Raw genomic sequence first — 12,056 nt, forward strand, 5'->3', positions numbered from 1 at the left:
CAGGCTGGCCTCAAACTCAGAAATCCACCTGCCTCTGCCTCCCAAGTGCTGGGATTAAAGGTATGGGCTACCACTGCCCGGCTCAGTCAGTGCTCTTAAACCTCTGAGCCATCTCTCTAGCCCTTCTTCTTTTTTACAGTTTCTCTGTGTAGCCCTGGCTGTTCTGGATCTAGCTATTTAGAACTGTCTGCCTCTGCCTATGAGCGCTAAGATTTAAAGGTGTGCAGCACCACCTCCTGGCTTTGTTTTTGTTTTTGTTGTTGTTGTTTTGTTTGCTTTCTTCCTATTTTTCAAGTCTTATGAAGGCCCTAGAGGATTTACACTGTACCATTTACACTGCGGCCATGTGCACATGTACACATGAGGTCACAGTGCACATATGGAGGTCAGAGGACGACTACTGTTAGCCAATTCTCTTTTTCCACCATGCAGATCCCAGGGATCAAATCCAGGCAGCCAGCCTTGATGCTAGAGTCTTTACCTTAATGGCTAGAGCCACCTCTTGGGCTCTATTTCTGGGTGTTTTACTTGTTCAAGACAGGGTTTTCTACAGCACAGGCTGGCCTTGAACTTGCTATGTAGCAGAGGATGACCTAGAACTGATCCTCCTCTCCCTCTCAAATGCTAGGGTTGTGTCACCTTGCCTGGATTAGGATTTCAACATATGAATGGGGGCAAGGCTTGCAAACACTCAACCATGCAGCCCTCCTTTCCATTCAGGCATCCCATTCCACTCTGAAGGAGCCCTCAACTCAGAACCTTCTTCAGTTCACCAGTCTGGGCTTCCCGGCACCACCTGGGCTGCTTCTTCACTGAAGAGCTTTTTTACCCTCCATGCTCACCCTCCGTGCCCACCCTCCCCAGACAGCTTGCACACAGGCTAAGGTAGGCTGGAACCTCCCCATTCCGCTTCCATCTTGGAACTGTTTACTCTGTCTTCCTGGGCTAATTCAGCAAGGGAATGTAGTAGTACCCAATTAAATACTTAAATTGATTCCACATTCCTCACTCCCCACCCCAATGTTCTGGGTTCCTGAATGAAAGATACACACACACACACACACACACACACACACACACACACACACACATGCAGCCTTATATTTTGATAAGCCTTAAACAGCTCAATGGCCAGGCCACTTCCTAGCCTCCACGTGGCTAATCTGCCTCCCCTCCCCCAATATCCCTGAGTTATTACTTACTAAATTCTGTATTCCATCTTTGCTGCCCTGGACCCAGTTGGGCAGTCCTCTTGGGCTATGATCCCCTGTTTCTACATGGACAGCTATGTATTTCTGTCCTGCACCTGCTCAAGCGTGGCGTGTTTCCTCTCCTCCTGGCATGGCAGATCTCCTTCTCTCCCTTGGTCCCTCACCCGGGAATCCTAAAAATCCTGCTTCTGTCTTCCCTGTCCAGTCATTGGCTGCCAGCAATTTTATACTGGGGTCAGGGTCCCTCAGTGTCTTACATGCAGACGTGTGGATTCACATGCAAACAATTTTGGGGACCCTTACAAGCAGCCACCAGGGAAATCTGGGGAGCCAACAGTCTCGCATTTGGGAGAACTCCTGATGTTCTTCTGAACCCATCTGCCTGGGTCATCTGGCCCCATCTCTTGCCATCCTGCTTGTCTACCCCAGGGACACCAATGAACAATACAATCTCTGCTTCAGTTCTCCTGGATTTGGTGATCACACTTCGCTCTGGGGAGTGTTCCAAGCCCGAGGCTCTGAGGCCTTGGCCATATTGATTTCTTTCCTTCCCTCTTAGCTTCTTTTCCTTCACCTTCAATTTGCCCTGGCAATGCCAACATCCTCTCTCTGTGTCGTCATCATCGTTGTTGAAGGATCGCTCCTCTGAATCTCTAGATCTAGCTTGGAGCCTTTCCCGAGTGGGAGTTTCACAGCTAGGGTGAATTCCTGGCATGAAATTTTCTCACACAAAGCCAATTTCATAACAGAAAATCGGAAGCCAACTATTAACTAAAAAAATATATTTCCCTATCTTGTTCCAAGCCCATTTTTTCTACTCCTCTCTTATGGCCCAAATACTCCACAGGCGCTCAAACCCCTGGGTATCTGAGCCGCAGCCCACACCCCTCCAGCTATCATCTTTACTCACAACTAACCCTTGGACCAGGCTCCTGGGTTGTGTCTGACTGCCACCTTCAGGCAGGCCTCACCTCTTACTTGAGAACTACCTCACTGCACCCCTCATACATCCTCACAGTTCTACCCTGAACTCAGTCTGTTTTCAACACCAGGGGATGCAGCAGCTAGTTCCCTGTTCCCACCACTTCCAGGCTCAGACCGCACTCTCGGTGCCTAGTTCCTCATGATGTCCCCGATGAGCCAAACTCTCTGTCATTCCTTAAGTCTTCTCCCTGTGTACTAGTTACTTCTCTGTCACTGTGATAAAACAGCACAAATACAGCATCTTGTAGAAGGAAGGGTTTATTTAGGCTTACGGTACTAAAGGAATGAGAGTTCATGATGGCCGCGGTGAGGTATGTCAGCTGAGGCAGGTAGCTGAGGGCTCACAGTGTCAAACTACAAGCAGGAAACAGAGAAACCAAGCTGAGAATGGCACATGGCTTTGTAACTGGCAAAGCCTGCTCCCAGGGACACACCTACTAAACTTACCCAAATGGCACCACCAACTGGGGACCAAATATTCAAATGTCTGAACCTATGGGGGTCATTCTTGTTCACACCACCTCACCCAGATGTCTCTTCTTTTGCCCCTCTGCCCTTTGCCTACTATCACAGGCTTGTCATTTTTCTTGTTACTTCTTCTGGAAATCTGTTCCCAATCTCTCCCTTGTTCCATGATGGACAGAGTCTAATTATATCTTCTATGCTCATAATAATATAAACATGACTGACTTAATTAATAACTGTGCTTTTTTCTCTTTGGGGATGATAAGTGTTAGGGTGGAATGCCTGATCATCCCGTGCCGGAGCTGAGAAACCTATCTGCCCTCCTTCCCCCAACTCTGCCCTCACAGAGAAAATTCCAGGCTAACAAAACTCCTCAGCTCCTTTTCCAGCAACCGACCCAAGAGTGCCTGTCCAGGGGCTCAGTTTTTGACCATGTATGGATGCCATCCCAGCCCCTAGCTGGCATGTTGTCTCTCCTTGACTAAACTCTATATAATCCCCATGCTTTAGCCTGGATGTGTGATGTCACTGGCCTCTACCTGTGAGATGGGTGAACCCACTCAAGCTGCCTCCTAATAAACCTGTTATCTACTTTTAACCTAGTCTAATCTGGTTTATATCTACATCACCGAGGGAGAGAATACGCCTATCAATAAGAAGGGGGAATCATATCCGTATATGTCAGTGTGGGAGTGTAGAAGGGGACAGGATATATGATTTTAGAAAACGAAGTCAGAAATCAGATGTTGGCTCCTACAAACAAACATACAAACACCATATTCTAGCAGGAAAGGCAGTGCAGTGCAAGACTATAATTGTAGCACTTGGGATGTGGAAGCAAGAGAATCAGGAATTCAAGGTCATCCTCTGCTACATAGTGAGTTCAGGTTAGCCTGAGCTACATAAGACCCTGTCTCAAGGCCGGGCAGTGGTGGTGCACGCCTTTAATCCCAGCACTTGGGAGGCAGAGGCAGGCGGATTTCTGAGTTCGAGGCCAGCCTGGTCTACAGAGCGAGTTCCAGGACAGCCAAGGCTACACAGAGAAACCCTGTCTCCAAAAACCAAAAAACCAAAAAAAAAAAAAAAAAAAAAAACCCTATCTCAAAAATAAACATACCGACTGGCGACTGGCAGGATGGCTCAGTGGGTATAGGGGCTTGTTGCCAAGCCTGGCTATCTAGGTTCTATACCTGGGATACGTGTTAGAAGGAGAAAACTGATTCTCACATACAGGCCATCTCTGACCTCCACATAAACATGTATGTGCTTCCTACCCCAGGCTAAGAAAACCCCCAAGACTCCAAAAGATATAGAAGCATAGTATTTAGACTTCACAGAAATAAATAGCCAAATGTAAATCACTTGAGTTTGACCTTTGAAGGGCTGGGTTAGGAGACCAATGCTATTTAACTGTTATTTAAAATACGACAAGTCAAATAACAATTAAATTAGGGAAATAAGTCTACCAGAGCCAATTAGAGCTGCTTTGCTCAGGGTCAGAGAGCAGGCCCTGGATGCTTGCACCTGCCTTTCAGAGCACAGAGAGGCCACGCAAGCCTCTGAGGGAGGGTCAGCCAGCTGGAGGCCCTGGTAAGCTCCTCATCTGGGCCCCAGGTAGATTACTGCCATCTCAGGTCAAGGGACTCTGCTGCGCTTTTTTTTATGAAGGGTTGAAACAGGCACCCCTGCCTTCCCTGGTTTGTTTAACCCTAGAATCTAGAGGCTGGGGCCCCCTTTCTGTGGTGGAACCTGAAGTCTCTGAACCCACCTCCCCATCAGCTGGGTCTTTGGGAAGTGCCTTCTGCTGGCTGCCCACGAGCCTTCCCTGCTGTTTCCTCACTGAGGTTCAGGGAGGGCACCTTCCCAGACAGCTCTGGTCTCTGACAACATGCAGTTTATTATTTATTCTTCTTATTACTATTATTTAGATAAGTCTTGGCTACATTAAATCATGGAAACTTCATATCTTGATTCAATTCTTCATAGGCCAAGTTTTTAACATAGACTCTCAGCAATGTCAGACATGATATATAATTATAGTATCTTTAAATGAGGAAGAAGCTGTGTGAAGATGCTGCCACAGCATGCAGAGCTGAGCAAAGCTTTCAGCCAGAATCTGGGACCACTGGGACACCTGCCATCTCATTTTCAGGCACTGGTGGACGTGATCTCTGTCCAGCCTTAGAGATTTGCATGTAATTATAGAATCCCTCAGAGGAAGTGCAGGTATCAGGCAGCTTACACAGGTGCTTCCCGGCGGCCTTTCTGGTATACTCTTTTTGGAGACTTAGAACCCTTTTCAATGATTATATAGAAAAATAGAGAGGAAGGTACAGAGAGTCCTAAACTCCTGCCCTCAGCAGGCTTACACACACATGCACACACACACACACACACACACACACACACACACACACACACACACGAGTTCTCATGCATGCACATATCCACCCCCACCCCATCTCTGCTTTATAAACCTCCACCACCAGAAATGGCAATTTGTTATACTCACAGCCCACACCAATGCATCCAAGTTCAGTTTCTATGACATTACGGTCATTCTTGGTGTGTGCTCTATGGGTTTGGAACAATATACAGTGACACAAACAGCCCTAAATAGATGCTTTTGAAGTATGTTCCAGATTTTACCCTTTTATCGGAGAATTTCCATACCCATTGCCACCCTGAGCGCGGGCCCTGTCCCTATCCCAAACACTCCTGCTTCCACCACAGCACCACAGGACAAATGGGGGGGGGGTGGCACAGCCCCCCTCCAAGGTTAATCCAGTGGCCTCAGGAAGTGGAACCCAGGGTAAGTTAGTACACCAAATTTGGTGCATGAAACACGCAAAACTCAGTCCTTGTGCGATTTGCAGCTGTGCATGTGTTCATTTGCTGTCACTAGAACCCACACTGGAGACAATCGTGTTATAAAAGGGAAAGGGATATTTTTGCTCACTGTCATAAAGGCCTCATTGCTTTGGATGGAGGGGAGGCAGTACATCAAGGTGGGGAGCCTGTGGCTGAGCAAATTCAATGACCTCATAGCAGGCAAGCAAAAGACAGAGGACAAGGCTGCCGTCCCAAGGTCCTCTTCAAGGATACACTCCAGTTATCTGAAGCTTTTCCCAAGGCTCGCCTCCTAATGGCTAAACCACTGGGGTTAAGCTTGAAGCACATGCACATTTGGAACCCCCTTGCAATACAAACTACAGGAGATCAAAAAGAGGGAGGGAGGAAGGGGGGAGGAAGAGAAAGTACCATCTTTCTTTCTTTCTTTCTTTTTTTGGTTTTTCGAGGCAGGGTTTCTCTGTATAGCCCTGGCTGTCCTGGAACCCACTCTGTAGACCAGGCTGGCCTCGAACTCAGAAATCCACCTGCCTCTGCCTCCCAGGTGCTGGGATTAAAGGCTTGTGCCACCACTGCCTGGTGCTCTTTCTCATTTTATCAAGGAATTTAAGGTCTGTTTTTCCTTGCATACTGTATCTTCACACTTTATGCTAAAAGCCTGATGTTCCTGTTTCCTTTTAAGCTCTTCATTAACATCCCCCACTTGTCACGCAGGCTGCCCTTGTCTATCTTGTGTTTAGTAGCCCAGTTTCCTCACATCCTGTTCATCCCGGTTAACGTGATGAGCACCCTCCTCTGCATCATCCCTGTCTGTTCCCTGAATAGGCAGCATCATGTTCTCAGATGTTCTCACATTCCACTGGAGGTCAGTCTCAGGGAACAGGCCTATGCAGACCACCACGTCGCTTCTGTCGCTTCCCTCTTTTCCTTGGAGCTGGGCCTCTTGAAGAGATCAGTTTTCCTCCTTGTATCCAGACCTCCCTCTACTTGTGTGTAAACCCAACAGGAGAAGTGGATGTTTGTTTTTAATTCTGTGTTCAGAACAGAATTAGGGGAAATAGAGAAGAGTAAGGTACAGTTCAATGGAGCCCGCTCCCTGCTTATAGCTCTACAAAGAGATTGAGCCGAGGACAGGGTAGAACCAGAGGGCAGGGAAAGCTCTGCTTCTCCCAGAGGGTCCATGTGGGTCTCATATGCTTCTCACACCGGGAGAATCTCTTCATGAGAAGTGGGACTCTTATGTTGACAGATCCCTATTTTTCAAACAACATGACCCATAAGGCAAGCCTTCTACTTCATCTGGTGTCACCCAGAGAGACAGCCATCTGTCCCCTTTCTGGAAAAAAGACTGGCTGATAGGTAGTGCTATGTAACACAGAAATTCATGGGCAATTTAAAGAATTTTCATAAGTAACTGTGACCATCTGGGGTAGTCTTTTAAGGAGACGTTAGGATCAATCTTCAAATAAGATGCCATTGCTTTGAATTAGGCTTGTTAAGCACAGTACCCTGGGGCTGGGGGTGGGGCAGACTCCTGATTGAGCTGGACAGACACTCTCCCTGAGCTTAATAACTCACAACACATCTTTGTTCAACCAGACAAGATGTTTATTTCAGAAACTTCTATTTTTAGTTCTTTAAAAACCCTTTAAATATTTTTTTTTTTTTTTTTTTTTTTTTTTTTTTTTTTTTTTTTTTTTTTTGGTTTCTTTTCAAGACAGGGTTTCTCCGTATAGCTCTGGCTGTTCTGGAACTCACTCTGTAGACCAGGCTGGCCTAGAACTCAGAAACCCACCTGCCTCTGCCTCCCAAGTGCTGGGATTAAAGGAGTGTGTCACCACTGCCTGGCTCCTTTAAATATTTTTATTAAACAGTAAGACCTATCAGGCTGGAGAGATCACCCAGTGGTTAAAAGCACTAGCTACTCTTCTAGAGGATCCGGGTTCAATTCCCAGGACAGCTCACAACTGTCTGTAACACTACTCTGAGGGGATCTCATGGCTTCTACTGGCCTTGTAGATACCAGGCACACACATGGTACAGAGACATACATGCAGACAAAACATCCATGCACATCAAGTGTTACTCTTACAGAGAACCTGTGCTTTGATTCCCATCACATATCCAGAGAATCTCATGCAGTCTCTGAAAACACTGCATCCCTCTCACCCCATCTCTCTCTCCAAGCATGCTCATCAGCCTGGGTCTACCCAGAGCCCTCTAATGCTTGTCCTACTGGGTGTCCTACCAGGGACACATCATGGGGTTGTCACCTCCTGTGATGACAGTGTCTTCTGGAACCCTTCCTTGAGGGCCTTCTCAGAAATGGGTCTCATTGACTTGATTCTTTTCTTAATTAGAGATTTGTCATGAGCATTTACTGACTATGAACATTCTTGTTAATGAAAATATGTTGGTGTTGGTGGGTGTCTTGGCTTACTTTCTGTTGCTGTGATAGAATACTGACCGGAGCAGCTCTGAGTGGAGAGGATTTATTTCATCTCCTGCTTCCACGTCGCAGTCTGTTAGCAGTCTGTTACGAGGGAAGTCAGGCAAGGACTCAAGGCAAGTGCCTGGAGGCAGGAACTGAAAGAGAGACCATGGAGGGTACAAACCAAGGAATGGCTTGCTCCTCATGGCTTGCTCAGCCCGTGTTTGTATTTTTCCCAGGATCGCTTGCCCAGGAATGACAGTGGGCTCACAGTGGGCTAGGCCCTCCCACATCAATCATTAATCAAGAAAGTACCCTCACAGATTTGCTTACATGATAATCTGGTGGGGGCATTTTCTCAACTGAAAACTTCCTCTTATCAATAACCCAAACTTGTATAAAGTTGACAAAAACAAAACAAAACAAAATACCCCCCACAACAACAAAACAACAAAAAACCTAATCAAACAAAAACTAGCATAGCCGGCAGTGATGGCGCAGGACTTTAATCCCAGCACTTGGGAGTCAGAGGCAGGCGGATTTCTGAGTTTGAGACCAGCCTGGTCTACAGAGTGAGTTCCAGGACAGCCAGGGCTACACAGAGAAACCCTGTCTCGAAAATAAAAACAAAAACAAAACAAAACTAGCCAGCAAAGGGGCATGAGGGTAGTAGTCCATTTTTGGAAAAAGAAGTTAGACTCTGTGTGTGTGTGTGTGTGTGTGTGTGTGTGTGTGTGTGTGTGTGTGTGTGTGTGTGTGTGTGTGTGTGTGTGTGTGTGTGTGTGTGTGTGTGTGCATGTGTGTAGGGAAGAGGTGTGCCTTAGGTGCCATCCATGTTTTTTAAGACAGTGTCTCCTAGTGGTCTGGAACTTGCTAAAGAGACTAAGCTGGCCCGAGAGCCTCCCCAGCTCTGGAATCATAAGCACACATTGCCATGGCAAGCCATGTATGTATGTATGTATGTATGTATGTATGTATGTATGTTTGTATGTTCTAGGGATCAAATAGAGGTCAAAGCAACTGCTTTTCCATCTGAGCCATCCTCTGATTTTTTTTTTTTTAGGAGCTAATTTTGGAGTCTGCAAAGGCTGCTGAAACTCTTAACTGTAAGTCAGTCTCCTCTCCCTCCTCTTCTTCTTCCTCTTTTTTCTTGCCTCTTAAAATATCTTCTTTATTTTTAATTATGTATATATGCATGTGGGGTTATGGTGGGTTGAGCTGCTGTGTGGGTTCTGGGAACTGAACCCATGTCCTCTGCAAGATCAGTGGGCACTCCTAAATGCTGAGCCCTCTCTCCAGCCTTCTCTCTCCTCTTGTTTAGCTGTGATTACTGGGCTCCATTATAACCATCTGGGACACCTCTGTGGAGTGCCCACTTGGCTCCCAGTGGTAGAAGGAGACCCTACAGGGTGTCCATCTGTGATGTTCCCAGCAGGATGATTTCTAAGCCTCATTGTTGAATACCCTTGAGATTTTGTGTGGCATCTAGTATCCTTTAGTAAAGTTCTCTTCAGCATGAGACAGCTAGAGAGGAGTTCATTGCTTGTAGCCAGAGGACTTTACTGATACACAGAGGAAGGTAACAGTCAAGTTAAGATAGTTTCCCAGAGACCCCAGTGTCAGCAGGGGGTTTATACACTGTGATGGGAGAATGTCAGGCTAGAGTGACAGTCAGGGAACCCTGGAGGGGAATCTGGAATATATGAGGAACCAGCCACACAAGGTGAGAGTTAAGGAGACTGCTGGGTAAGTAAGCAGAGAATACAAAGGATACTGTGGCGGGGGTGGGGTGTATGGCATGATGGGCTAAGTAGGGTTGGGTAAAGAGGGACATTAGTCTGGAAAGAGGTGAAGCCATCCATGCCAGGGGACTACACTTTTGGTTTTTTAATGACAAGGTCTTTCTATGTAGCTCAGGCTGGTGTTGAACTCAATACTCCTGCCTCAGCTTCTCAAATGCCAGAACTTATATCATGCATGCCAGCTTCCAACCCACTCGATGGCTGCAACTCACATCTCGAGTCAGAACTCAGAGAAACATACCAAATTCCTGATCTGTAAGTGCGTGAGATACACGCCCACACACTTGATGTTTTCAGCCATTAAGTCTGGATGACTTAGCCAGGCAGTGGTGCTGCACGCCTTTAATCCCAGCAGTTGGGAGGCAGAGGCAGGCAGATTTCTGAGTTCAAGGCCAGCCTGGTCTACAGAGTGAGTTCCAGGACAGCCAGGGCTATACAAAATATACAGAGAAACCCTGTCTCGAAGAAAACCAGAAAAAAAAGAAAAGTCTGGATGACTTGCCCCTTCTGTCCTCCCTTGCTCACAGTGGCCATGGGGTCTGACCGGTGAGCACCCGAGTTGCTAACTTTTCTGTTGCTGTGATAAGACACCATGACCATGGCAACTCATAGAAGAAATCATTTCCTTGGGGTTTATGCTTCTAGAGGGTTAACGGTCATCACCATCACAGACAAGAAGGATGGCAGTAGGCAGACACAGCGGCTAGATCTGGAAACAGAACTAAAGACGCAAACAGGAAGCAGAGAGAGAATCAGAAACCACGAGAGTCTTTCAAACTCTCAAAGGCTGCTCCCAGTCACTTACTTCCTCCAGCAAGACCACACCTCTGAAAGTTACTCAAATAGGGCCATCCACTTGGGATCAAGTATTCAGATACACAAGGGTGTGGAAGGAAGGCACGCCAGCACAGTACCCATGCTCAGTGGGTGTTAGCTGTTTTGACCATCATTTCTAGTAGGAGTTGGTTCAGAGAGAGACAAGACTATGAGAGGAAGATGTCTGACGGAGGCAAAAAGGAGAGAAGCATAAATGAGTCGCTAGCATCATTGGAAAGACAGCAGGAGAGCCCAGCTTCACCACGGTCTCGGCCTCAGCACTCAGCTTTTCTCCTGTCCTCCCTGTAAATGCTCTGTAGCCTGGGATGACATGGGTGAGCTGCCTTGTTCTTTCCACCCAGAAAGATTCCACACCAAATGCTGGTTTGGGGCCTGTTCCCCATCCGGGGCTGTTCTCTGCCATGATGGTGCCCACCCGGTGGCTACACTCTGCCCCTTGTCAGCCTCCAGCTGGGTGGGAGGGGGCACTGAAGCGGTGGGGCTGGGTCGTTTCCTCTGCTTTTCCTATTGGGAGAGGCCAGATTGCACAGTCTCAGAATGCCGCTGTGCCTTGCTCAGCCTTCTCTGTGCTGGCTGTGACCGACATCTGGCCTGGGTGGATGTCTAGGTTATTTGTGCAGAAGGTGCCAGAATTTCTGCTTAGTCTTCCAACATCCTGGAAGCAGATCTTGAACATTTTTTCATTTTTTTGATAGAAATCAATTTTGCTTTTTAGTGTTCATTACAAAATAAATACATTATAAAACTGGGCTGGGGATGGAACTCTGTTGACGGGGTGTTGGCTTAGCATGAATGAAGCTCTCAGCTCCATCCCCAGTACTGTAGAAACTAGGCATGCTGGTGCAGGCTGCAATCCTCAAGAGTGTAGAAGCAGGCAGATTAGAAGTTCAAGGTCATCCTTAGCTACCTTGTGACCCCTGGGTCAGTCTGGGATATTTGAAGCTCTTGTTTCAAAATAAACAAGAACCAGAGAGATGGTTCAGTGGGTAAATGGGCTTGTCATGGAAGCCTGTGCTTGACAACCTGAATTTGATCCTGAATCCATTTTTCTTTCTTTCTTTCTTTCTTTCTTTTTTTTTTTTAAAAAAGCTGGGTGCAGTGGTACACACGTGAAATCAGAATATCCCGGAAGCTCACAGGACAGCAGAACAGTGAGGAGACCTGTTTAAAAAGCAAGGGGAAGGAGGCAGTGGCTGACGGAGCCAGCCACACAGCTTTGCTCAGGTCTCCCATTTCCCTGAGTTAGGTCTGGGAAAAACTTAAAGCCCAACTGTTTTTTTATCCTTTTGTTCTTTTCTATCTCTTTCTGATTGATCTTCTCTCCTGCACCTGCTATGTGGCTGCTCACTGATGCTACGGCCTCCTCCCTTCCTCTTCTCCATCTTCCTCCGTCAGGAGCCTTAGAGCCTGCCTGCCCTGGCGTTTTTCTTTTAAACTCTAATAAGATTGTCTCTGAGCAAAACAAAAGCCCAAAAA

At 47.0% G+C, this 12,056-nt stretch overlaps 1 long non-coding RNA gene across 1 annotated transcript in view; it reads left to right on the forward strand.

Annotated features, from left to right (window-relative positions):
• LOC116102470 overlaps nucleotides 1-12,056 on the forward strand; it is a 101,946-nt gene that overhangs the window by 34,123 nt on the left and 55,767 nt on the right. The window contains exon 2 of the long non-coding RNA XR_004123192.1: nucleotides 9,005-9,047. This is a non-coding gene — a long non-coding RNA (uncharacterized LOC116102470). The remainder of the gene's footprint in view (nucleotides 1-9,004; nucleotides 9,048-12,056) is intronic.

Source organism: Mastomys coucha, unplaced genomic scaffold (genome assembly GCF_008632895.1).
Source record: "Mastomys coucha isolate ucsf_1 unplaced genomic scaffold, UCSF_Mcou_1 pScaffold21, whole genome shotgun sequence".
NCBI classification, from domain to species: domain Eukaryota; kingdom Metazoa; phylum Chordata; class Mammalia; order Rodentia; family Muridae; genus Mastomys; species Mastomys coucha.